Source organism: Mycteria americana, chromosome 3 (genome assembly GCF_035582795.1).
Source record: "Mycteria americana isolate JAX WOST 10 ecotype Jacksonville Zoo and Gardens chromosome 3, USCA_MyAme_1.0, whole genome shotgun sequence".
Classification (NCBI taxonomy): Eukaryota; Metazoa; Chordata; class Aves; order Ciconiiformes; family Ciconiidae; genus Mycteria; species Mycteria americana.
In genome coordinates, this window is record NC_134367.1 from 11,493,375 (window position 1) to 11,521,113 (window position 27,739).

Genomic DNA, 27,739 nt, shown 5'->3' on the forward strand with positions numbered 1-27,739 from the left:
TTTTCTGTAGCAATGCCATCCCAGACTGATTAGAGACCAACCCCAAGCCAGACGGAGGATGGGGCTGTGCCTATGGGTCTAACCTGAGGGCCAGAAAATGAAGATTTGATGAGAAACTAGTTTCCTGTTTGCTTGATTAAATACAGCTATAAAATTAACGGAAAACATATCCACAGCCCCCTGGAGGTGTGTTGTGAGGATGCACCACTTAATGTTTGTAAAGTGATTTGGAAGTGAAAAATGCTGCAATAATGCAATGCCCTGTTCTCTTGCAAGAAAGCTGATTGCTTCTTTTATAAGGTAACAAAGTCCAGAAAAGTAGAGTGGAAATCAGCATATCTCCAGATCTCTGGCAGCAGTCAGAGCTATCCCTAGCTAATGCCAGTGGCTGCAGCTCCAATACAACATGATGCTGCAATCTTCTGGAAAGAGAGAAGAAGAAAGCCCTCTAGCACTCAGTGCCTTCAGGATGCCTGCAGAGTCACTGTTGTTATTTATACAGAGGGGTGCTCCTGCATCCCCAAAACTAGGAGTTCAGTCCTGGATCCAGCTGCCATCGCAGTGACTGGCATGGCTTGAGAAAAATCTTACCATCCCTTTGTCAGCGCATCTGCAGCATTTCTGACTCAAGGCCCGTGAGTGAATGCTTCTTCAAAAAAGGTTGTAATTGGTGCCCAGTGTGTTTTGAAAACTGGAAAAACTCTATGAGAGCAGAACAACTACTGCTCTTGCTTTTTCAGAAGCATTTGTGCTATGAGGATCAATGTATTATGAGCCTACAGGACATGGGACCATGAAAATCTTGGAGGGGCAAGACTATACCCAGTGCCTGTCAGCAGTTCTCTTGAAGAAGGCTAAAGCCTTAATTTTATTGAAGGACCTCTGTAGGATATACTGCCATGGGGACTAGTAACAAGCATAGCGTGAACAGTTTATAGCTCCCCCTTGGAGATCCATACCGAGAAATCTTGCTATGCAATGAGGTGCAAATTATCTTCCCATTTCTTCATGTCTAATATCCAGTTGCCCACCATATTATTTGAAATGTATTTCTTGACTGAAGGGTTATTGCAGGGATCTACTGCAACTGCAGTGAGCACCTACGCACTGCTTGTTTGGCTTCACAAGGGCCCTTCGTGTGCATCCCACCCCGTTTGCTCTCACCTTCTCCCACAGCTCACCACCCCTTCAGCTGTGCTGATGCAGAAGAGGATGTTTTTATTTTCAGTGGGGATGCTTTCGGTGATGCTGTGGCTAAGCGCAGCCTTGCAATTGGGCTGCCGCCCTGGAGGAGAGAGCAAAGATGAATAAGCAGGAGCCAAAGGGTGGTAGGGCAGGAAATTCTACACCTGGTTTGCTGCTGAAGGAAACATGCCATGTAATGACCCTCTCTTTTTTTTTCTCCTCTAGACTGAGTATAAAAACAGGCATGGGTTCACGAGGAGGAGAGACGCTGCGTTAAGGGGGTTTTAGTCACCAGTGTGGTCCCTCTCCCCTTTTGAGCAGGGCAGTGCCCGCTGCGGCAGGTGACTCGGCAGTTCACGAGATAAAGGACTACACAGCCTGGTGTGAAGACCACAGTCTCACCCACAGTAGTGGAGTTATTGTGGACAGGGATGGCTCAGCCACCGGGAACGGGAACAGGAGTCAAGAAGCCTCTGTGCCAGTCCCCGCTCTGCTACCCTGTGGGACCGGCAAGGCCCTGGGAAAAACAAGTACAGAGCAAACAGAGTATAATAGTCAGCGCCTTCCCAAAGCACCTCCCTTTATCATAAATGCTTTATTACACATCCATATATAAAGCTGGGATAGCAATATTGACCCACCTCCGAGGGTGCTGGTTTCAGCAAGGAAATTGGCCCCAATTCCTGATTTAAACTTAAATTTCATGTTCATCACCAACTCTTGCAGAACAAAACACCTCCCGTCTCCCTTCCCTCCCCATCCTGTTATTAAGAGGGAAAATAGCTTTTTAGGAAAGCCGTGTAATTCCTGCCTGAAATTCTCTAGCGTGCTGGTTCTTTTTGGTTCCTCCAAGCTATTTTTTTACAGTTTCTTAAGCCACAGATGGGAAGAAAAAAAAAGGCACGACAAAAATCCAATTAAGGAAAAGCCTTGGGAAAGAGAAAGTGCTTGTTGTTTAAACGTGAGCTGTAAAGGGAGCCAGGAAAGGTGGGTTAAATGCAGAGCCTAAATATCCAGCAGCCATAGTTGTTATCTGAGCCTCTGCGCCATTAGCGATGCAGCAATACTGGTTTGGGTTTTCCCCTCCGTTCTCCAGGTTCAGTGTGTGAGCAGGTCTCCACAAGTTCCTCGCTTATTGGTTTGATATCAGGAAAAATAAAACCCTGTTAAGAAAAGAAAATGTACAAAGAGGCAAAGTAGTGATCTCAGAGCTCTGGAAAAAATCTTGGCTCCAAATTATTCTACATGGGAGCAAATTCATCAGGTGCCAAGAAAAAAAAATACCCAAACCCAACAGCCTTGTTTTGATTTCCACCCATTCCAGCTGATCACTAGTCTCCAGGCTGAGCTTGTAATCTCCTCTTTAAGGAGACCTTCTTATTCAGTGAGCCACAAGCAGTGACTGCAGGGGGAAAGCAAAGCCTAGTTTTATTTAGGATGTTTCAGCTGTCAATAAAATGATGCTTCTTTCCTTAAATGTGGCAAAACTTATGCAACCAAAATATACCATAAGTGATACATATTGCAACAGGATTTCCGTGTACTCCATTAAACACAGACGACCTGAGACCCACTCACCCCATTTGCCCATGGAAAGGGAAATGAGATGAAGAACGAGAAGAAGGAGCAAGAGGATGAATGCGAAAGTAGAAGGCACCCACCGTTCATTCCTCACCCAGCTTTTGTTGCAGGCTCTTCCTCCGACTCTGACCTGTACGTTTAAAACCACTCTGTAGGGCTTCAGCCTTTTTCAGTTTGCTGGCCTTGGTGGAGGGAAAAATTCTGCTTTAGTAATTTAACTAACTGGCAATAGACTCGTTTTCTCAGATGCTTGCACAGATGCCAAAGGCCACAGATTGAGCACTGCTGACCTGCTAGGTAAAATGCAGCCATGGTTTTATGGGAAGGGGAGGAGTTTTATGCAGGTTAAGTGACTGAATCTGCAACTAGAGAAGACCAGAAGAAAATACACCAGCTCACTCTATGAACTAAATTCTGCCAGTGACTCCAAAGGAGAGCACAGCTGTACTAAGGGCAGTATTGGGCCCTGTGTGTATATTTGCGTAATTAGAGATTTCTCCTCCTTCCCAAGCAATCAGGATAGCTTTGTTTTATGTCTGCACCTCTCTCTGGTCTGTCCCGCCCCAACATGATCGAAACGTCTGTTCCCTGCTGCTCAAAGGCATGGGGCATGGCGGGATCCATGTCTTTGGCAGGGAAAACAGGGAAAGTTGATGCCTGTATATGTATGTGTGTGTGTATGTATACACATATATCACCTCTACTGGAAGCTATGAGGCACTGACAGCTCTTAGTTCAAACTGAAGTAGCTCAGGTATATGCAGGGATCTGTTTGTATATATTATTCAAGTAAGTATGCGTGTAGATATATACAAAACATGCACATATGGCTGTATATTCAAGGTGATGTATTTCCATATGAATTCATTTATCTTGAGAGGCAAGCAAGGAGCAGTCTCTGGAGCAGCTTTCTGCTGGAAAGACTCTGGCCAAGAATGATCTCCCTTTGGCCTTGTAACAAGTGGTGGGGTCAGATTGAGATCTCTGAGGCTTCGAACATTTAGCCTTCTCCTTTCTCCAACCTATTTGCCTTTCTTTCTCACATTATGCAAGAGATGAGATACTCTGATAAAAACACTTATTGTGGGAGAACATGACTCAGTTTTCACAAGTGGATACCCCATGAAACATAGCCAGCATCCCCTCACAAGTCTTCATATAACCAAAATAATATCAGAAGTGGAGGCAGGAGAGAAGCAGGGTCAGAGGGGTGAAGTGGAGGAGGAAGTCATAAACTTCCTTTTGTATTATCTGCACCCAACTCCTACAGCCTCTGAATCACAACTGTGTGCACAAATAACTCACAGTCATCTGCAGGAAATCACCACAGTTGTAATCATTGTCCTTTTTACTAAAGAATTTGCAGGGTTAAACTATTAGTGGCACAATGTATTTGTACACATCCAAATTATACCTCTATCATGTGGGGTATAATTCTTCTAATCTAATTTAACTGTCAAACATCTCTTGAATGTAGCTGGGGAGAAAATCTAATGCAACAAACCAGACCTTTATCCACCAAGGGAGACAAAAACTCATCATTGCTTCAGACCCAAGATTGAATATACCTAATTCAACCACAAATTGCTGGGCTGAGGAGAGTTCATGGCACAGCCAGGAAGACTAATTCCTTCCCTTGCAGGAATTACCATGTTAAACTCCCTGACCTGGGTTACACAGGAGGTCAGATTAGATTATTGCTGTCCCAAATTCTGGTCTTGGAAACCAGTTTTCAGTGCCCATCTGGCTGCAATCCCAGGTAAACATCAAGAAAAAAATGCAAGCGTGTGGTTAGGGTATCTCGTTTCTGTGTGCTGTGGTGGAAGGACTCTCATTGCTGTCGGTAAGAAGGCAGCAGACCTTCCTGAAAATGGGAGATGAGAAAAACTTTAGCAGATGTGAGGAGGGCTTTTTAGGGTCAGTGTTAGTCAATGTGGGGCCCTCCCAGCATGGCCTCTGTCTGCATGCAGGCAGTTCCCGCTGCTGAAGCAGGGTTCCCAAATGCCCTGAACTTGGTTAAATACAGAGAAACTCCCCCATGGCACAGTGAGTCCCAGATATGCAAACCATTTGCAATGGGCAGTGCTGCTTGTTTGCTCCGTTCTCGGGCTCTCCCCTGGGTGATTTGGTCCCTGCTGGAGAAGGGGATGGCGTCTTGCCCAGTGTGGCCATTCAGTAACCTCTTCTGCCGTGTCCAGAGGCTGGCCATACAAGCCCCAGCAAGAGACCGAACAAGCCTCACTGCCTGTCTTCTCTCCCTGCAGCAGCCAGCCCTCAGCAAACAGACCGGGAACGGCATCTTCCCATGCCATGGATACCCACAGCCACACCAGCCCCACGCATCTGCAGGCCACAATATGGCAAGAGGCAGCAGCTCTCTCCAATCAACCTAAGAAGCAGAACTTTATTTCTCAAAGAGCTGCGTGAACATCTGCTGCTCAGTAGGTCCTCACCTGCCAACACAGCTAGCAGATCCTGTTTCCCTGGTGTGTTGGTGCTCACTTACAACTCATGCTTATCCCTAGAGGTCCAGGATCCCTTTTTAGCACCTCCTGTGTGAAATGCTTAGGTAGATGGTACCAGCAGGGCTTGAGCTCCCATCTGAGGTGCCATGAAATTGCACGGTGGTTGACTCCCCCCAGAGCAACTTGCCTGTCCCTGATTACCAAACATTCGCCTCCGTCCGCTTGTCCTTTCCCCACCCCTGGAAGGATGGTGAATTAACAGCAGGGCTGTGACTAACGGCAGCGTGAGCAAGCAAGGAAGCCATTGGCCGTCCAAATCAGCTGAATCAGAAGGAGCAGGGGAAAGAAAAGAAAAAAGCTATCTGAACAAGCACTAATCGCTTACAAGCCACAACATGAACAGCCAGGCATATTAGTGACTCACAGGTGAAATGTGTGACAGCGACTTTGGCGAGCGGTGGGAAGGGCTTCACGCCTGGGTGGCAGGAGGGGAGGGTGTGCGGCCGAGCCAGGAGCGCAGCCAGCCAAGTGTTTCCCACGCACATTCCTCTACTCCATGCACTATGAAATTTGGTCAGAAGATAAAGCATGGAAGCAGAAAGAAGTTCCTAGGAGGAAAGTGAAACAGAAAAACAAAACAGCATGGTAATTTCTTGCTTGCAAAGAGCGGTATTTCCATGTGCAGGCTTGCTCCACCTGCAATTTTACATGTGTATAGTGATTACTGATCTATGCCTCTGGTAAAAAGCTTGATCTGTCTCAGGAAAATCCCTTCCTTGTTAATTTATTATTTGATATATATGTAAAGCAGCATACAATATAGCCTCAATCCACAGAGACTCATGTCTTCAGGGCTGCAGGTAAAGGAAAGAGTACACAAGGGATGAACTAGAGAGAGAGAAATAAGCTAACAGCTGAGCACCCTGGTTTCAGAGCAGTGACTGGTGTTATTTTTGCCATGATTACCAGCACTGTGGTAGCACCCACAGGCTCAGCTGTGCATGGTGCTGTACCTACACGCAGCAGGTACCTGCCGGTGGGCGTCCGTCGGTGGTGCAGCCCTACTGCTGGACAAACACAGAAATCCAGCCTAGGGGTTTTCAGAGAAGGGTAATGGGAGCCAGGCCCTTCGGTGGCACTGAATTGGGTAAGTAAGTCCCTCTGTGAATATCCTCATCTGGGCCCTTTGCAGTGGAAGAGCATTTCTGAAGGAGCTTTGTCTGTCCAAGGGTCTGTCCAGCCAGACCTCACCTCGATAAGGCATCTGTGCATGATGGATAAATAGCTAAAAATAAACCGCTCTGTAATGAGGAAACCATTATTTGCAAGCAGTGACCACGCAGCCTGCCACACATGCTGTGCCATTCAAGCACCAGGACGAGGCATGCTCTCCCGATGGTATTTCAGCCAGCTGCACTGACCTGCAGGTACCCGCTGGGACACCGACCCCGCGCCCAGCCCTGCGGTGCTTGGTGCCCTGTAAAAATGGAGCAAAGAGCTTGCGGATGAAGCAAAGAGCCAAACTGAGATTACAAAAGACACGGGAGATGCAAACAAACCCTGAAATAATACAGTAGCATTGCAAACAGCGGCCCAGAGCTCCCCCAGCCAAATCTCTCATTGGGTGTTGTCGTAGCCAGAAAGCACTGGAGGTAGCAGCTTGGAAGAGACCGCTCTCGACCAGCTCCTGCAGGGGAGGCACGGCCCTGTCCCAGCGTTTCAGAGCATGCAGCCTTTCTGCCAGAGCCAGCACACGTGATGAGCTTTACATGCAGTGAGCTGTGATTGCAACACAAAGACTTGCAGTGTATTAAAATTAAGCAAGTAGTTAAATTGTTTGCCGAATCAGGTCCTAACATGAAACAAGATGCAAAATCAGTCTAGTAGAGGAAGCGAAGGGGGCGTAGGAGAAAGGGAGCAGCACTCCGGATGTGTTGTAAAATAAACCAACAGCGCGCCCGACTTGATGGTTACCAATCTAGGTGTTTTTTCAGACATACCAGATAGAGGAGGTAAATGCCAGAAGCCCAGGGATACCGAGAGCCCACCACAAGCCCACAGGATGACAAATCTGCTGTCTGGTTCTCATGCATCTGCAACCTCTTTTCCACTTCAGAGCGTGGTGTGCAGCAATGCCTCATGGTGGCAGGGCCCCATGGGTTTTGTGTTGTGTCAGCACGACCCAACCTGGAAGCCTGTGTGTGTGGTGCTGTCTTGCTTGCAGACACTGCCAAGACAAGCACATGGTGCCTGCAGCCCCCTGCTCCCCTTCTTGCTGCCTGCCTGTGAAATTTTCCAGTGGTTCAGCACATCTTCTGTTGTTTATCACATCTTCTGTTTTGACCTTTGTACAAAAAACAACCTCTGTCTTTTGCAGTGAAGAGGACACTTGCACAGATCTAACATCGTGAGCCAAGTACCTCACCAGCTCCTGGAGCAACTTTGGGTGCTAAAAGAGTGCTAAACAGCCTTGTACATGCCTTGCACATGTGAGTGATGTGTGAGGTTTGTGGATGTGTGAGTTTTAGTTCACACTGTCTCAAGCAGATGCCCCGGAGGGGTTGTAAGAGATGTGCAACGGCCCTTCACAGACCCTTTCGTTACGTGTTAATGAGTTACCATGACCCTGGTTTCCAGGTGTCTGTTCAATTCACACCAGTTCCTCTCAGGCAGCGTAATTTGTGCACCTCCACCATTAGGAACAGCACCTTGAGCAGCTGGCCGTTTCTCCACCACAAATATATACTTGGTTTTATATTGAAGAAATCAAGCCTACTTCCATTCCAGTATGAAGATGAAAAGTACACTCGTCCTCCTTTTCTCAGTCCTGCGTCTGGCCTTTGCACCATCATTATATGGCAACAAGAACTTATACTGTAGCTCTAGTCCTCTGAAATGTCTTTTGCCTCCCAAGTACGTGCTCTTCTTTTTTTTATTTTTTCCCTGAAAGATTCTCATTTTTTTTTTAACTGTGGGTTAGAGTGAGGTGGGCCCTGGGACAGATGGGCAGGAGCATGCTAGGAAGGTGCAAGGCTCTTCCTCACCATAATTTCCATGGGGCAGATGACAGTTACAGTCCTGTCCTGGCCCCAAACTTAACTGTACAAACAAGATGGGGGGAGAGAGCCTGGCCAACACCTGCTGCCACCCTGCCGTGCCTGGCAGACGTCAGAGAGGCTTGGGAGGAGGAGAGACACCATATCGCTCAGCACCCTCTCCACGATGAAATGGGATTGCAAGATCCTATGTCAAATGAAGCTGTCGTTAATGCAAGCCGTATCTGCGGCCGCCGTAATGAAAACTGCACCGAGCACTGAGTTTCTGGTGCCACCAAAGAGCTCTGCCCTCCCCAAACTTCCTGGGAAGTGTTTTGAACTTTATTTTTTAAAGTGCAATTAATCACGGAGCAGAGCTTGAAACCAGTCCAAGTGCAATAAAAGCACCCGAGCAGAGCCTGCTCAGCCCAGCGAGCATTGTTTGCCACGGCCTGACTTCAGGCATCAGGAAACTTCCAGATGTGTTAACTTTGCAGCTCCTGGCTCCTGCAGGAATCTTAACTGCTACCATCTGTACAGGGGAAAGGCTTTGGAAAAGCATCTTTCCCTTTACTTACGTTCCTCCGAGCACTGAGAGTTATCACCTCACAGCCGCTGCAATTTCTGCTGGCTTCGCCCTCATGGACTAATGACTGCACCCTGCAAAGGTGCCGTTTCTTTCTGCTTCCATCCTTCGGCAGGGAGCATCCTGGCGGAGCCCCTCCGTCGGGTGGAGGACAGGCACCCTCCATCTGCTCCTGTTCTGCATGTGGTTTACAATATGCTACAGGAAGGCATTTTCTCACGCTATTAAGTTTTCACTAGATGCGGAGGGGGATCAGGAATGCCTCGGACAGCGTAAAAATTCCGTTCTTGGTTTGGTTATTAGGATCTAGCGGCGGCAGCAGGCAAAATTATAGCCTCCATGAAATCCGAGTCTGCTGCTCTGCTGCAGGCAAGGGGTGCACATTGTCCCCCTGCCAGGTACGCTCGGACACCTCCTGGGCCAGCCACAGAGCTTCTTCAGTTACTCCTAAGGCCTCTAACCACAGGGGTAATTCATACCTGTGCAAGCTCCCATGTTTGTGCCCACAGCCTGTGGGTCAGGCAGCTTTGGGGCTGAAAGGCTCCGAAACGGCACTTCCAGCTTAGTCCCTGCCCTGGGAAAGTTTTCCTTCCCTCAGTCTGCCTTTTTTTTTTCAAGAAGAGGTTGCCTTTAGCTGCGTGTTTGTCACCTTTTTCTCTTTCCCAAAGACTTTCAAGTAACAACCTCATGCACAAGCTCCATAGATGGTCTTAATCACACTTAGCACTTATAAAGCACCCTGCACATCAAAAGCTCCTCACACATGTAAGTTAATCGGCCTTTTCAATACCCAGAGGATGGAGGTGAGCAGGAGCTACAAACTCCGTTTTGCCGATGGGGAAGCTGACACACCGAGAAGTTCATTGCTTCACCCAGGGCCATGCAAGGGGTTAGTAGTGCAGCTGGGATCAGAAACTTCTGGCTCATAAACTGTGTTCAAACCACCAAACCTCATGGCAGAAGCAAACTGGAAAGATTGGGTCCAAACCGAAAGCGAGCAGTGCCCAGGACTATAAATAATTTTGTCTGACGTGGCTTTTATGAAGCTTGTGCAAAATACAGAAAAGGCTGGTGTTGCCCTGGGGTTTATGACTGTGTTTCCTTCAGAAACCTTGCAGATCATTCAGCCCCCCAGTACCCAGATGAGTCCTGGAAATGAAAAAACAGCGAAGCAGTTCGTGACAGCAGAGACCTTGTCTATGGCCAGGAGTTTGGGTACTATTGCAACAAAACTAATAACGAAGTGCAACTGCTCAAAAGCAAACCTACACGCGAGGCCTTGAAATAACAGAGCAGTGAGTGAAAAAAAAGGAGGAGCAGGGGACAAAGGAAAGGAGAATCCAAAAAGAGGGACTTTGGCAATCCAGGCTTCTCTGGTAGAAGCTAAAAAGAGGTGCTGGTTACCTGTCTGGTAGCAATATGGTTGGGTGTGCCTGCATCCAAAGACAAATTTCAACCTATGTGTTCAAGATATAACTTTACCTGCCTCATGCTCCTGGCTGGGAATAAAACAAATGGCGTGAGGCTGTATGATTTTAAGAGATGATCACGCTTTCCCATATTTTGCCTTAACACCCTGCAGCTCCAAAATGCTTCCCCTTGTGTGGGTTCAACTTCTTGCCCTGCTCCTTGGAGGAGAGGGAACGTGACTCAGCCACACTCGCACGGAGGAGCTCCAGTTATCATGCCAGCAAGTCAGACCTGCTGTCCTCAGGCTGTACGTGCCCCAGGGCGATGTCTTCTGAGAGGAGGGACGTTTTCATAAACACCGTGCCAAAGCAGAGGCAGGATGCAGAGACATCCGAGTTACTCATCCTGGCTTAAACCCCACAGGATGTCTCAAGTGACTGAAGTGTAGGCTGAAATACAGGCTTAAACTATAAGTTTGGGGATTTTGGCATTAGGTGACTGGCCACAGAGAGGTCCAACATGAGATGACCAAGTAGATAATCCCAAATGACAGCAGAAAAACTACCGGATGGAGTTGTCCGTTCCCAAGGGGGTTTGGCATCACTAGTAGCAGCTGAGTAGGATTTATTATGACAATATCAGAGCAGAGAAATTATGGTCATAGGGGGAACAATAACTATTTGTTGCTAATCTGTGGGTTTTTTTCAGCTGTTTAGAAGATTTTGAAATCAAAACGTTTCTGTCTTCTACATTTTTCTGCCAGTGCAGTTTCTGCTTCTGAGAACAGTCCCCAAATGGGGAGCACTGGAAATGAGATGTGAAATGAGAATTCAGATTTCACATTAGAATTAGAAATTGTGAAGGGCAGTTAGCTCACCCTCTCCACTTTCTATGGAGGACAAATTCACTCCCTCCAATTTTCAGTGGTTTCAGTGCTATTTGCTTAATCTGATGGAACAGACCTTTTATTAGGAGATTAAAATGTTGTAGTGTGATTTATCAGGAAGCAGATAAAATATATTTAAGGAACATAGATATGTCTAAACATGTTAAATAAAGCAAGGATTTTAGTATCCAGTCTATACAGAAGGTTGCAAGAGATTTATCTGAGCAGCCATTCTAATGCATGTGAATAGTGGGTGTAGTAACGGAAATGAGAAGCAAACTGGAAGACAACACCTGTGACAGTTGTGACACAGTGGAAATAATTCAGCATCACTCATTAAGGCTGAGCAAGGGGAAAGGAAACACAGAAGTCAGGAAGACGATGATACAGCAGCAGAAGGGAAAGAGCTGTTGTTGCTTCAGAATCAGACATAGTTTCTGTCATCTTTGCCATTTCTCAGCTCATTACCCCTAGAACAGGCTCCAGCTGTATTGCATTGACTTAGCAGAGTCAGCCATTGCTATTTCACAACTATCTTCTTGCCAAGTCTTTCGCTAAAAATGAAATCAAGACCATTTGGTTTGACTGACTTCATGTGATAGCTCTGTAAACTGCCGGTGATCTGCTGACTGGATTTCGAAGCCATTGCCCTCAAACATCTTCCCAGTTGGAAGGTTTTCCTCACTTGCTTGCTCTTTTCCTTACATTCTTGCTTCTTTGTTTTCACCCATATGTCCAGCAGTATCACAGACACTGGCTCCTCTACAGTTGCACAGACTGCTGTCCCAAGTGGTCTCATTAATATCTGTGTAGAGTAGGCAGGATTATAATGTTTTGAATGCTTTCTAGTGCTGGTTTTATTTACAGTGCTCCTCATTTCAGGGAGTGTTTGTGATTCCTTGTGACTGATGGTGCTACAGATGTTGCACCACAACCGTGATGGCAGCTGGAGTGTAAAACGTGAGAACTGAAACTCTGCTTAAAGCTTCTGCAGTAACCCAGGAAAATAATACTCATCCTATTCAAATACACACATGTGGACCACTATGGCCAGATGGCAGCCGTTACAATGTTTATTTCTGCAGCTCTTCAATATACTTTAGAGGAGATTTTCTTTAGGATCCACATCGAATGGTGTTTACTAGACTAAACTTGCTCAGCTGGCCTGATTCACTCTGATCAGATGCGTAAGGGTATGTTTCAATCTTTTGTTCATGAGAAAAAGTAAATAAAAAAAGACAAGTACATTCCAGCTTATTGTTGCATTCTGTAAAGGCCTGTGCTCTGCACTACGGTTTGCTTTGGCACACTAGGGTGTGCAGATCTGCGGATCTGGCTGTGGGTGTCATTTCCAAACACGTTCACTGTTAAAATGATCAGCATCTGATCCATTCCTATATAGAAGTGAGGTTCCCAGTATCTTTTAGAAGTGGGAGCGAAATAAAAACGTCACCCAAACATCATGGTGCCTTGTATAAATTTGGCCCTATGGCCAAGCTTCAGGACCTGTCTCTGCCTGCACAGTTTCAAACCAAATGGCATGCATAAAAAAAATGGACCTCATTCTCTCTAGGTACCAGGCTACATCCCCAAAACCTGGGTCCAAGCTTAGAAAGACTTTAGTTATCATCTCTATTCCAGAGGTCATTTCCTGTGGATTACTGAGCAATTCAGTGGCTCAGACAGCCTAACACGGTGCTAGAGCCCCACATCCCTGAGGTACCTCAGCAAAGGGTCTTTCATCTGCTCAGCCGCTCCCGGGTGTGAGATGACAGGCACTGTGCTATTGCCTAAGCTTATTTTCATTAAGGTCTGTCATCTGTGTGTATTTGTTTGCCCAAACCAGCAGGGTACTCAGGCTACACGTAATTCACTCAGGCTGCATCAAGGACTCATGGCATCCTTCCCTAGTAAATGTAAGCGAGGGGATGCTGGTGGAGTAGGGAAGAGGAGAAGGTGCCCCTTTGCTTAGAGATCTTGAGAGACCTAAAGGTATATAGGACAACAAGTGCTGAGGATCCAGACAGGAGTAAACAAGAGAGCTTAACTCTGTAACTTAGAACTCTACTGTGATAGCACAAATAAATAATAACAGCAACCATAATAAAAGTTGTGAGCAGGACAAGGGTGTTGATTCATGCGAACATCCTCAGGATGCATATATATACATATACACATACACGTATACTTAAGCATGCAGGTACCAAAGTTGCATAGATAAATATCTATGCATAGATCTATGTGTAGTTGTCACATGCATTTTATTTATGTAGCACTTTCCTTTCAAGGATCTCAGGGATCTTTGTAGACGTCAGTGAACTGCTGAAGCAAATAAATATTGAACATGCAGCTCAGATGGTGAAATCCTGACCCTGCTCTGAGCAGGGATGTTGGACCAGATGGTCTCCAGAGGTCCCTTCCCGCCCCAGTGATTCTGTGATTCTGTGAAACAGCCTACAACAGCACGGGAAATCTGCAGTAGGATCAGATCCCTGGGCTTCATTTAAGATTCATGTATTTGGTCTAGCCTCTCCCATCTTGCAGGGCACTGCTTTAAGGGCAGATTGGAGACCATAGACCTCATCAGTGCATGTTGCAGCTCTTTACAGTTAAGTCTGCATTTGCTAGCATGTCTCTTATTGGCAGTGGTGGTTTGCTACCTTAGATATGCAACATTGGAACAGTCCTCCCATTACTATGAAGAAAGTACTTCACCTTCCCATCTCTCAGAAGACCAAGCCACCAATTTGTTCTTGACTGCATTTTCTGGAACAGCTGAAGCAAAATACATGCCTGAATCATGCTGCTCTAAATGTCAGAAATAAGATATTGCTCATATGGGAGGGTCTAAGTCCTGCATTGATTTACGGACCAGAGTTTGCCAGAAGTCAGAAATCCACGCAGTGTCCCTGAACACTGAATCCTGCATGTGATCCTCTGTCAGCTGACATACACTAATTGTAAATTTACATATATGACATGCAGAGAACAACCTACTGACTTTGCGCCTGAGGGAGTTCCTGTGTGATACATACTCTGGAAAAATGAAATATCTAATGCCCATTAGTGAGCAGGAATGTGGGGTAATGTTAGAATCTGATGCGTGTTAAGCCTCACCAATCAATTTGTGATACATACACAGAGAGGCTAAACCTGTATAAGTAAATAAACAGTTCCAGGGAATATTTCTTCGTGAAACTGTTGGAATGGTCTCTGGCATGGCTTTGGACAGGCCTGTAACTCAGGAGTCAGTATTGGCCGAGGACCATTCCCATCAGGCAGTTTGGTTGTGACACCTTGTTTTAGTGGCTACCAGAGGCTAATACTATGGATGTGGAGTATCCGATGCTGTTGGCCTTGTGGCATTGAAAGATCCTAGGCATTTACTAGCTTAATATGTCTAATTAAATATAAATGGTCTAATTTATTTGCACAGAAGTAGAAAGAGCCATGGCCTACATCAGCATATGCGGTAGATTAGTATTCTGAGGAGTGAAGCAGCAGGTTGGCTGGACAATATTTGAGGTGATATCAAAATGTAAATCATCTGCTGAGCCTGTGACACAGTTTTATAAAGGTAACAATCTTTGGTTTTATAAAGGTAAAAATCTAGAGCCATTGGGATGAGTCTTAACCATATTTCTTGCTTTGAGTTCCTTTGCTTATATTTAGTCCCACGCTCCCCAGGGTTACCTGAGATGATGGATGCTGGTGAACCATCAGCGAGCTGGCCCCATCTCCTCCATCTTCATCATGCACCACAGGTGATGGTATCTGTGCTGGAGGAGCTTGTGATTTTTGCACTGAGCATGCAGCATTGCCACTAGAAACCAGTACCCTGCTACAAAAATAGTGCCTGGAACAAACACAAGAGCAGATCCTCTGATCGCTGATGAGGAATAATGGCTCGCTTACTTACGCATCAGTGCTGCTCTGGAGCCCTCCAGCTTACTTAGCTGAGGACTCCAGGACCACTAGCACTCGTAGTGTACACACATACACCCGCAGAGCTTGCCATACATGGATGCACTCTTGTTTTTCTTTTCCTTTCTCATTTGTGCTTTTCTTTTCCTAAATCATCTGCTGCTCCACTTGGTCTCTGCTCTTCCTCTTTCACCAAAACCCTGGCTTCTCAAGGCCTTCCATGAGTACATGTGATGTTGGCTCTTTCTCACCAACTTCCATCACCATAAACTACTCTATCAAGCAAGTGTGATTATAGTGATCTTAGGAGCAGAATTTGATCCTCAACATTTTTAAGGAAGTGAATTCACTAGGTTTTTTGAAAGAGTTTTAAAAATTGTCTATCCCATACTTTCTTATTCTCCTCCTTTCCAGAAAATTAACACCATTGTCATCCAACTTTCCTAAAATTTTGAATACTGAGGTAATACAGACTGCCGTGCTTTCATAATAACCCATGAGTTCCCTGTCATCACCTTCCTTGTCTATCCTGAAGATAAGTCCAAAGCAAAACCCCTGAAGACCACCATCCAGGCCTAATACAAGCTCAGAAACAGCCTGAGCGTCTTGCACAGATTGGGTTTGGCCTGCCTGCTCCTCAGTGGTCTTCACAGGGCTTCCTTGGATCTCTTCTTGGTCTCGGTTAGGGAAAATGCCTTGACAAAGATTTTGTGGAGCTAATAAGAAGAAAGGATATTTGGAAATGTACACTTAGGTACAGTGTGTCAAAGTGATTTTAGCCCTCTTTGCTTCACACTGAACTTTTAGGTTACACTAATTAAAAATCTCTGAGTCCTGTATATGATCACTTGGTTGCTCACAAGCTACTTATTGAGTAAGATTTAGTGGAATTGCTAGTTTCCAGGATAAACGCAGCACTATAATTCAAAAACAACAAAATGTTGTTTCCAAGTGGTTTTCCATTAAGATCAGTTGAACTGAAAATAGCCAAACCAAAATAACAGAGTAAAGAGGTGAAATAAAAGGGGACAAAAGTGAGTGGAAAAATTAACTGTTGAGAAAAAAAATCCCACTATAAAATAGTTGTCAGGTTTTCTGCTCTGCTACATCAGCTTTGAGCCAGTGTGGCCTTGTAGTTGTAAAGGGCGAAGTATTGTGGCCAGGCATCATTGCCACAGAGCATTTCTACCTGGAAATGGCCAGCCACAACAGCTACCTGTGCCCTTCTCTTATCTCAGTAATGGGTAAGATCTGGGATGAGAGTCACACAGCCGAAACCTCTCTTAGGAATAAAATGATGCTGAGCAGAGCATTCAACAGACCACTTCTTGGGACTTGGATGGAAGAATTTCCCATTTAGGAGTGTTGACATCAAGACTTTTATTCTGATCCCATGTATTTCCTTCTCAGGCTGCTAAAACTTCATCTTTTTCAAAGTCTTAGAAAAATTATTCTCAACAAGGCACAGCTTCCTTCTTTGGCTGGCTTTTTCCAAAGATCTCGGGCTTTGATTTGCTTCTAGTTGAATCCATGGGAAAAAAATAACACCTTGATTTCAATAGGAGTGGAGTTAGGCTGGTGCATGGAAAATTCCTCCATGTAGCTTTTAGTGAATAATGAATCTAGTTAATAATAAACACTTTTCTCTTTTGGTGCAATGATGTACTCAGGAGAAATAATTACTACTTGTTACGTTAACAGTTATAACAGAGGTATGTTCAGTGCTAGGTCAAGTGGCACTGGATCAGCAGCTATTTTTCCTTTATACTCCAAACGGCAGCCCACAAACCCCTTGCACACAGGGACAGACATTCATATGCACGTAGCCCAAAATGACTCGAGCCCATCAACCTCCAAGCAGCACTAGTCCATGCTGTTGTATGAGATTATTCATGTTCTCCTTTCTCTCTTCTGTGCTGTCCTTTTTCAGGGCTTCCTCACTGCAACTTATTTTCCTTTGTACATTGTATATCTTGTTCAGGTAAGATATTTGGATTCGGATGTCTTAGCTTTTATGGTTCGTAGCTCCACAGGACCTTCTGGTGAGGCAAATCAAGTTGCTTGCCTTAGTAGTTAGGTTTATCCCTGTCGTAAACCTTAAGCCTAGTGTGATGGGCATGTATGGGGGGCAGTGGGACAAGCCAGTTGGGAACATGCAGAGTGGGAGAGGGATGTTGCTGCTGAGAATATTTCATCCACCGTTCATGGGAAAAAAGGTCATTGAGAGTGAGCCATAAAGTGGATGAATTGCCCAGGCAAGACATACAGATGCCAAAGGTCATACATTAAGTATCTCTGGTCTGAACAGACAACACAAATCACCCTGGAAGCTCCCTGCGTATGCAGAGGCAGCTCAGAGACATGAGGTGCAGCCCTTCTTGTTTGATGGGTCTGCCCTAGAAGGCTTGGTGGGATCTGCATACTGGGTGAGATTTGCCTTCCAGGGCAAGCTGTATTTCCAGGCAGGAGAGCAGCATGGAAAAAGGTTTTACAAGGAGAGTAGCAGAAAGGGTGCAACGTATGGGGGACACTAGATTCAGTGGCAGAATAAAATGGAGGTGTAGGAGGGAGTGAGTACAGGTAAATGGGAACCCAAATGAGCGTATAGATGAAAATGTAGAGAGCCCTGGAGGGGAGAAGGGAAAGACTGAGTTTGGTAGAAGAGAGCAACGAGTTGCTCCAAAGAAAGAAGCAATACTGTGTAGCGGATAAGGAAAATATAATTCTGTCATAATTTTTAGTCTCTTTTCCCTCCAAACACAGATGTGTCTACAACTATGTGCAAGTTTGTATACATCTATATGTCTATGTCTATACATGTATATGTAAATAAAACACTCTTTTTATGAAATTCATTTAATGGGGTGTTCTGTATATCCTAAATTTTATTTTTCTTCTGACACGGGAAAATTCCCTTAGGCTACCAACATCAGCTGCTTTCTGTTATGCTGCCATCTGTTATGTAAAATAACTAGAATTCCTTTTTTCTCTTTCCCCAGTGGCTTTCCTGTTTTTCAGCTTTGGTCAGCTCTGGCTAGTTTTGTCTTTTTAGCTTTCTTTTATGATGCAAAATAGCCTTTTATTGTTATATAAATAAAATATTGCAAAATAGGATTAAAGGATTTATCTCTACATATAAAATGAATCAAATGTATCTACGTTAGTCATTTGAGAAATACCTTTTGCTTTGCTTTCTAGTTGCTGATTTAAATCACAATATATTCCAAAGTGTATGTGGCATTTATGATGGGAGTTGTAGCAAGTCCACTCTGGCGGTATAGTGGTATACTTCAGATCTGAATCCAGATTCAGATTTTAAAACATCTTTGAAATGCAGATGTGGTTCAATTAAGGGTTTTGATTTATAATTTTCATTAATTTAAGATCCAATACCCAAATTATTGTGCCAGGAACTAAATATCCTTAATATTTATACTGCCAGTATTAACAGGGTACACTATAGATGGCTTTGAAATCTTTGGAGACTTGTTAGGTTGACATGGACTTTGAAAATATGTGAAATGCACTGTAAAACAGACTGCACAGTTGTATTGTTATCTTATGTTAATTCTTTTCTTAAAATTAGAACTTTTCTTTTTTTTTGGTGACCCTTCAATAAGTTTTAGAGTAAAGCCTCCGCACATTTTCCTGTGTAGCCTATACATTCACAGTTTCTTTAAACTGAAGAAAGATTCACTATACATGTATAAAATTCAATTTATATCTGACCAAAGGGGTTTTACAGAAAAATGACTTTTCTGCAGGTTTTCAGACAACTGTATTAAAACCAGGATTCAATAGTCTATATTGCCCTCAAAAGACAACAAACGCTGTGATGCGTTGTCTACCCCTCTAGCTCATCTGTCCCCTGGGAGTCTGTGCAGCACCCTCTGTTCCCTCAGCTGGTGGAAATTATTTTGGAGTTTACAAACTCTCTACATCACAAATGTCACTCTATAAATGTAAGGGGAGGGGAGGCTTTGCCATTTTTTAGCCTTGATTTTGAGCTAGATTTCCAGGAGGAGGGAAAATGTGATGGCACAGGACCAGCCACAGAAGATTGCTGACCCTCTGTGGTTTTAAAAGAAGGGGCAATGAGAGAAAAGTTGTTCACTGGCTAGTGCAAAATAGTTCTGTGGTTGCCTCTTGGAGCTGATCAGGGAGAAGCAGAGAAGGAACAACAGGAACTGCTCTCATCTGGGACGATGAGATGAGCAGGTGGAAATAGTACAGCATTCATAAAGCTTATTGTTTCCTAAACCATCTGAACCTCTTTTTTTTTAGTCTTGGAGATGAAAAGCCACAAAACCCATGCAAAGCCTCCCTCTCTCTGTGTGTAAGTGCTAACTTGCCATGTACTCCTGCAGATGTATACTGTGGCTCCACAACCTCACCACCTTCCCTGGGTAACTCTCAGTGTATTTAAATGATCAAGATGTCCTACCTGAGAGCTGTGAGTGTCCTAAGGGCCAGCAGCAATGAGTCTGTGGGCCTCTGCTTCCATGAAGGACTAAGAGACAGAGATGATAGATCTCATACCACTTAAATTCAGATATGTAAAATTCGTCACCTGTCTCAGCTGCTTTTCTGGGCATCCTTTACAGTCATTAGAGGGAAAACAGGAACCTGCAAGAAACTTTTCTTCTAATCTAACTTTGACATTTCCCTTTCAGTGGGAAAAATACCCCCTCAGAGTGCTCCTTTGACACCACAGATGGCAGAGAGAGCCTAAACCCAACTTTTTACACATTGAAATTTAGATGAAGCTGATTCCACCTGGGTTCTGTGCCTGATGTGTCCCAGGAGGAGTCCTAGTGAGACACAGCAAAGCTGAAAGCCGGTGAACAGTGAGCTGAGACTCAGCGCAGTGGGCTGGGAGGTGTCCAAACATGGGGGTGTTGACCTGATCAGTGGCACCACTGCAGACCCAACCACACTTGCTTAAATTCACTGTCATATGCCAGTCACAGACTGAACCAAATGCAGCTCCACAGAGATGTTTACTGTCAATCAGTAAGGTGCCGTGGAGAAAATAAGCGGTGTGTTTTAGAGGTTCCTCTGCAAGAGCATTCAGCGCAGAGGTGTGCTCGCTGTGCGGGGAATTACCCAGACTTCAGTCTTGTAGAAACACGACGGTAGACTGAAGACACTTCCCTCTCTTGTAAGAAATCATGCTTTCTTGGATCACTTGAGGAATTTGGCAATAAATAATGGCTTTGAACATTATACCTTTAAGGCTACTAAATATGGGGGGAAAATTACAAATATACAGTTTTTATCCTATGCAAGCCCTCTAAGAAGGGGCTACATATCACAGCTTTACTGAATGATTTTACAGGAATTCTCCAGTTAGGAACCTGCAGGAAAAAGCTGTAACTAGTAAGTTAGCCAAGCCACAGAGCAGTGGAATTTGTTCCATGAGATGTGCCTTTTGGGGTTTTAAAGGGAGTTTAGAGAGATTTGTATATTAGGAAATTTGAGCCCGGACAGGAAGACAAACCTTTCTGTTACATGACAGACACACGGAGCACTATAATGTGTTGCTGAAACTCTTCAGTCATGACAACATGTTCAGTATCACTAACAGAAACAAGGATTTATCAGTGGAAAAAAACCCAATAACTCATCCTGTCTGTCACTTTAGAATGATATATACTTGGATTTCTTCCTCCTCCACTGACTTGCAGCCACCTTCAGGGATGGGACAAGTGCAGCTGTTCAAACAGCATGCGGCAACCCTAAACCATGCAAGGAAGTGGAGAGATTTATCATCACTCTCCATCTGCAAGGAATTCTAGGAAGACAGTTGAAATTACTTTGCATCCCCAAAATACTGCGTCTCTTCTGACAAAAATATGCCACGGTATCTTTAGTGTCCAAGCATATTTGACTTGTCTTTTGACCACCAAAGCAAGGGCTCACCATTGCAAGTCTCATGGAAGGAGCCGTATTTACTTCTCAGCTCAATTCTGATAAATTGAGAACAAGTGAGTGTTTTGACTGAGAAAGCATAATTTAATAGGAGTACTGAAAAAAACATGTTCTGAATTTTATTTTTTTCCTAATCTCTCTAAAAATGCAGAGAAGGTGAAAGAGTTTATGTAGAGATCTGGGCAAAACTCCTTTTGTTTATGGTAATTTCTGATTCTCCTGTTGACACATTACTTGATCACCTTCTCTGCAACCAATTTCTTTTCTCCCAAAAGAAGGTGGAATAGTCATTCCCATGTGATTATTTTCAGGGAAATATTCCAAACCTGAAGATACCTTAGGAGTATTTATCTAACCATGAAAAGAAACTGTTCTAGTTGTGTTAAAGAACCAGAACTATGTTGAGAAGTGCACTACAAAGGAGATCTACATGATTATACAGATAACACATCTAGCATTGTAGTGGAAACTTTTGCAGTCAATTTAGTTGAAACTCAGACACTGGCCTGGGCTGGCAGGGCCTCACTGATTTGTTCAGGGTGCAGGACTGGCTCCAGAGCCCTCAAATCATGAAGAAAATCACAAGCAGGGTGACTCTGCTCTATCTGCATGACCCAGACATGTTGTATTAGTGATACCTATCGTACATATTACACAAGTAAAGGGTATGATCCTACAGCTGGGCTTTGGATCTCTCACACAGGCTCTCCAACACTGAAGCAGAGCAGCTGAAAGTGAAAAGCTATCTGAGGCTTCACGCATCTTTAATTTTGGACAATGAAGCCTCCCTCTCTAGTTAACAGATCCAATGTTGCTCCTGGCATGGATTTAAGCAGCTGTAATGTCAAGGATTTACAAAAATTCAAGCAGTGGAGTATAGCCCAGGGCTCCAGCAAGCACAGTTTAAATGTTATAATCAGGCATTTATGGAGATGTTTCTTTCTGCAAATTATACTACCTGTTTTTCACACATACTTACAGGCTTTGTTACTGGAGGCATAAGGTACTATTGTAAGCCCTATTGAAATATTCAATCTACATTTAAAATGCTGGATTAGTAAAGCCAGCAATTCAAGCATTTATTCGGAATGCAATTTTCAGATCTTTACATGCAACCAGGAGTTGTTTATTACTAGCCAGGTCCATTGGACCTCACATATTCTTCAGGCATGGCCTACAGAAGACCAGCCTGGAAGTGCAGAAGAGCAGGGTTGTCCTTGCTGACCGGCACATCACTTTGCTGGTGACTTTGCTTCCTCCCTTAGCCTTCATCCCTCTTGTTTATCTGGACTGCAAGCTCTCCGGAGGAGGGACTCTTCCTCATGCACTTACATGAAGTAGTCCCAATGTAGATTGAGGTCTGTGAGTAGTACTCTAACATATACATATATAACATTTTCAGAGGAATAACAAGACATCTGGAAGCAGGAATTACCTGCTTTTCCTCTTTGAGCTCCCTGCAATGAGAGCTGCTTAGCAATCCACCAGGAGTCAACAGGTCTTGTCATCCTTTTTTCCCCTCTCACCCTGACCTTGTTACAGCTCTAAAATTTCAAGATATGATATTCTTAGTTGTGTTGAACCTTACTTTCTAAGAGACAAAAATCTGAGTACTCTCTCCCTGAAAGTGTGACTTGCAGCAGGAAGAAAAAACCTCACAGGAGGTCTACCCTTCCAGATTAATTCCTCTTAATTCTTCTAATTCTTGAGGTCAGGAAATTATATCAGGAAATTATATAACACAAACAAAACATGAGAAACTTAGATTGAGCAAATATCTTTCTTGTTAGGATGCTCATGATGAAAACTGCAAATGGCTGTCAAGGCAAGCCACCCAGGGCTGTGCTTTCTTTCCTGGTCTGAGTACTCTTCTCCTAAAAAATAGTTCACCTACAGCCTTACAAAAGATGCTGAATCTGAAGTCGTTAAGAAATAGCTGCAGTACAAATGTGCCATATGATTTTTAAAACTATTGCTGGTAGATATTTCTACAAAGAACTGCAGATATGATAGAAGTTAATGTAAAGGAAGCCACCCTGTGGATTGGAAGCATTTTCACTTCTGTCATTGGGGGTACAAGAAGTAAATGGCTTTGGCTTCTAGCTACAATATTTACCAGTACCTGCTGCTTTATATATATAAAAGTGGATGCTTAGGCTAGCACATCGTCTTCATTTTCTTCAGTGCTACTTTCAGGCAAACATTTGAGAAGCACTGTAAGCACCACAAGCCCAAAGGCTGAGCAGCCGTGGCTGTGCGCTGCTGGTGGGTGTCCAGGCAGTGCCCCAGCCCTGGCCAGGATGCCAGCATCACCCGGTTTGGTGCCTGGCCCCTCTGGAACAGCCACGGGGCATTTATCACTTGCAATTAACCCACCCCAGTTTCCCACCTCTGTGCAATATATGCTGTTTTCTGTATCTGCAGAATATGTAAGTCAAGAATAACTCGTTCTCAGTTATTGTGGCAGCCGAACGATGCTAGAAAGGAAATATCTAAGTTGTTTCAATTCTTTCTGTGCAATTTGTTCAGCTTCAGAAAGGAGAAACATGCAGTGGCAAGTCTCACTGTGAATGGTTTTAGGGAGGGTGAATCCGTGGGTGTAACTATGTCATCCAGTGTACCCAAGTTCACAAAACAAGCCTATAAGCCTGAGAAAAAAGGGCAGAGAAACAGAGAGACAGAGAGAAAGAGAGAAGAGAGAGGAAAAGAGAGAGGGAGAGAGAGAGAAGGAAAGGAAGACAGACAGACAAAGAAAGAAGACAGACAAAGATCAAAGAAAAGGAAGGAAGGAAGGAAGGAAGGAAGGAAGGAAGGAAGGAAGGAAGGAAGGAAGGAAGGAAGAAAACAGGAAGAAAACAGAAAAAAAGAAAAAAGAAAACAAAGAAAGAAAAAGAAAGAACAGAGGAAGGGATGGCAATTTATACATCTTGTTTATAAATTATGACTTTCCACATAGCCTAATTTTCATCACTGAGCCAAAATATGAGATTTAACGTAAAAAATGTACTTAGGAAGTGAAACACAGCAAACACCATAACGATGGAAATATAATCACAGAGAGCAGTAAACTGAAATGGCTCAAGGGCAGGCACACCAGCTCTGCAGACTGGCACCAAACAACACTCCATCCCCAAATATTGAGGGACAATATCAAACCAAATTAATATCTCTGAACAACTTTTGCTCTCAAACTGTTCAAATCCATATCTGACCTCTGCTGGCCAGGTTTTCCTAGTCTCTTTACGTGATCCACTTACAGAACACCACACGCTGGTTTCCCAGGCATGGCTGAGGCTGGTAGGTGATATTTTGCATATGGCTATTTTGGTTCCTCTCTCAGTGGAGGAATTACACCAAGTTTTTAAGCAACTGAGGAATCCAACCACTATTTCTAACTATTTTCCAGACCCTGAGCAGACACCATTACTTTGGAAGATAGTATTTGGCGGACTGAGGTATATGACCGGTCTCCTAACAGATACCCAGGCAGTGTGGCCTCATTTCGCTCGCCTACCTGGGAACTCCCTCGGTCAGGTTTCCCACGGGCTAACACACCTTACTGCCACCCAGCCACCGGGACAGCTACGACTGCATTGACAGAAAAAAACCCACCCTTTGCTTATAGAATACTTTGTGGCCAGACTATTATTAACACTGATTTTCATGTTCATGTTCTTGCTATGTTTATATAAAACAGAATTGACTTTGCTTGCTTGTTTTAAACTTTTAGGAAGTGCAGACAGAACATGGCTGCATGGGAAAATGTTGGACTGGCCATCAAAGAGGGATGAGTTATCCTCTTCGACTGCAAAGCTGCATCCAAAATGTATGTGACAGGTAGTTGATTAGTTTAATACATCACTGAGAGGCATTCACATACTGGGTGTGCTATGGAGACCTGGGACAGCACAAATAAACCACGGTGAGACGCATATTGCAGAGGTACAAGTCTCCACAAACATCCCAACCTTGTGCTCAGCCCTCACCGAGAGCCGTTGCCTCATGGGGTTTGGGGAAGCATCCCTCCTCCTGAGCACTGCGGGGCACATCCCGGCTCTTCAGAAATAATAACCATATAATTTCCTGTGAACATCTGACAATGACAGCTACATGAACACTAATCACAGGTGGTCTCTAAAAGTAGTTTCAGATACAAATTGTAGCATTCCTCAGAGTTACCAAGTCCTGTTTTAATGGCAGAATTTGTGAGCTCTTGCGCTATAATATATTATGCACAGGAATCAACAGCTTCACATGAACTTAAATGTACTTTCTTCTTTCAAGCATCAATATGTATTACAGTTGGGTTTACGCTGTAATCCTTGGCTAGCCACAAAAGCCTGTAGACTTTTAGATGCTCGTCCCCTGTTAATGAGCCCACAAGACTGATTTCTTGGTGTTATGACATCAATGCGACCTCATATTTACATGGAAAAAATCACCGGCAGGAAATATCAGCACAAGTCAAATCCTGAAATCCTTTCCTAAGCAGAAACTCGCATCAAAATCAGCAGGACCAAAGATGTAAGGATTACTCCCGTGAACGTTTCAGAGCTGTTCTTTCAATCTACATATCTAAAAAATACCTGTTAAAATGCGTCAGATCAGTTTGCTTTGTGTCTTTTCTTGCCAGCATGAAAAATGCCTTGATGATTGCACAATCACAGTCCTTCAAAGAATAGCTCTGATTTGACTTAAAAAACTTCATAATCCTGTCTTAGCCACACAGACTACACTTGCCTGTGGGATGAATGAGATGATACTTTCTGCCTATCAAGCTGAAATCCATGCAGCAGTTCTCAGATTTTAATGAACAGAAAATCTTTGTGGAAAGACAGATTAGACTCGATTTATTTTTTTTAAGATGAGAAAATACTGTCAGTAGCAGTGGGAAGGAGGAGTCGACGTCTGTTCACTGGTTACAGCAGTTACAAGATCTTGTATATGAAAAAAGGATTAGAGCAGCATGGGTTTCACTTTTTGCAGACCTGGAAAATTTAGTTACAGGTTCATATTGGTGAACAAATGCCATGATCTGATCCCACTCCTATCGACATTAAGGGGAATTTTGTCATTCATTTTCTAAGGAATAATTCTTATTTATTTTCTTTATTCCATGCCCAGGAATCTTACCTGAGCAGCTCAGGGATTTAACTTTGCAACACGCTCCCAGGACACCATAACACAGACAGTGCAGAAGACCAGATTTTAAAGATGTGTCTTAGTAGAGGCACTCCTATAGGAACAGGGAATGAAGATAGCAAGCAGCCATGGAAATCAAGGACCGCAGACTGGATTTAAGGGTGGCAACATGAGCTCCTAGTGTAAAGCAAAAGGGGAGAATGTGATTCATGGATGTATGAACAAGGAATTAGTGAGTAGGAGTGGGGAGCTGATCTTATCTCTCCCCACTGCTCTGGTAAGACCAATAGTGGCATACTGCAAAAAGTTCTTGTGCGCGTATTTTAAATGGGAAAAGTTGGAGACAGGTCAGAGAGAGGATGAGAGAAAATGTCTCTCTCTAGTGAAAGCCTGGAAGGGATCTCTCTGCTTACCTTATCAAAAAGATGGAGACATGACTTGATTAAAGTGTACAAGTACCACCACAACAAGATAATACCCTATGCAAAAGATCTCCTTCATCTAGTGGAGAAAGCATAGCAGGAATCAACGGCTAGAAGCTGAAGCCAAACAAATTCGTACAAAGAAACCCAGGCATGCATTATTAATAGTAAGAGCAATTAATCCTGGGAACTACTTACCAAAAGTAGGGTTGGATTCTCTGTCTCTTGATGTTTTCAGATCAAGATTGGATGTCTTCCTAGTAGAGATGCCCTAGGCAAACCCCTATGAAAGGGAAGCAAGGTGAAATGTAATAGTCCATGATATACCATCAGACCAGTTGACTGGATGATCCTGTTGTTACTACTCGCTGGCTCTACCTCTGCTAGTAAATTCAAGTGTCAGGACCGAAGCCCAGACTCCAGAATGTGATCACCTACGCTATTAAATTGTTAGGATAGTCCCTCACATGCTGTTGGCCTGGGTCAACTAGCCTTCTCCCAGACACACTTAGCACAGTTTGGGCATGAGTATAGTCCAGGGCTACAGGAAATTTGGACACAGACACCCTATTTTGGAGAGGAAAGGAATGTAATGGTGGTACATGCTGACCAGACCACCCTTTGGTTGGCCAAGTCCTTTTTTGCCGGTTGGCAAAGTCCTTTTTTGCCTGTATTACTTACAAAGGCTTGAGTCAGCTACGGCTGCACAAGGTTCAACGCCGAGCAAGAGAAACGCCTGTGAATCAGATATTCCAGAGCTGCCTCCAAGTAGATGGAATGATGTTGACACACTCACAGCTTTGATGAGCCCTAAAATGGAAGAAGGAAGAATGTTTTGACATATTTTGAATATTCAGAAGGAATAATTGGTTCCTGCAGTAACTGACATTCCATAGGAGTAGTGTATTCCTGCCGGTCATGTCCATACTAGATAGAGACGTTGAAGCAGTGCTTCCCACACAACCCTCACAATTAGGCAACACGGAGCCTGATAACTGGGATCTTTTAAATGTCAACATAGCTTCCTATTCCAGTGCTCATTCAGTGCTCATTAGCAGCATTGAGTTAATGTGTTTTGTTGCTGATGGTGATGATGTACAGGGACCCAACTGCTACCCCTCGATGTCTGCTGTAATAGGAAAACAAGGAATGCAAGTTCAGTACAAGATTTA

The 27,739-nt window shown here is 44.1% G+C and overlaps 1 long non-coding RNA gene across 10 annotated transcripts; it reads right to left on the bottom strand.

Annotated features, from left to right (window-relative positions):
• Window positions 1-329: 329 nt before the first annotated feature.
• On the bottom strand, window positions 330-27,361 carry LOC142408002 (uncharacterized). 10 transcript variants are annotated; one of them, XR_012775115.1, is made up of 9 exons: window positions 27,249-27,361; window positions 26,766-26,850; window positions 26,559-26,646; window positions 26,137-26,322; window positions 15,703-15,788; window positions 14,842-15,004; window positions 10,934-11,066; window positions 2,861-2,943; window positions 330-2,348 (listed from the first exon to the last, which is right to left on the bottom strand). It is a non-coding gene; the product is annotated as an uncharacterized LOC142408002 (long non-coding RNA). The 10 variants fall into 10 exon arrangements; XR_012775113.1 differs by lacking the exon at window positions 10,934-11,066 and adding an exon at window positions 13,809-13,923 and having other exon boundaries at window positions 2,861-2,948; XR_012775119.1 differs by lacking the exon at window positions 10,934-11,066 and adding an exon at window positions 25,590-25,743 and having other exon boundaries at window positions 2,861-2,948; window positions 15,703-15,767.
• Window positions 27,362-27,739: the final 378 nt, after the last annotated feature.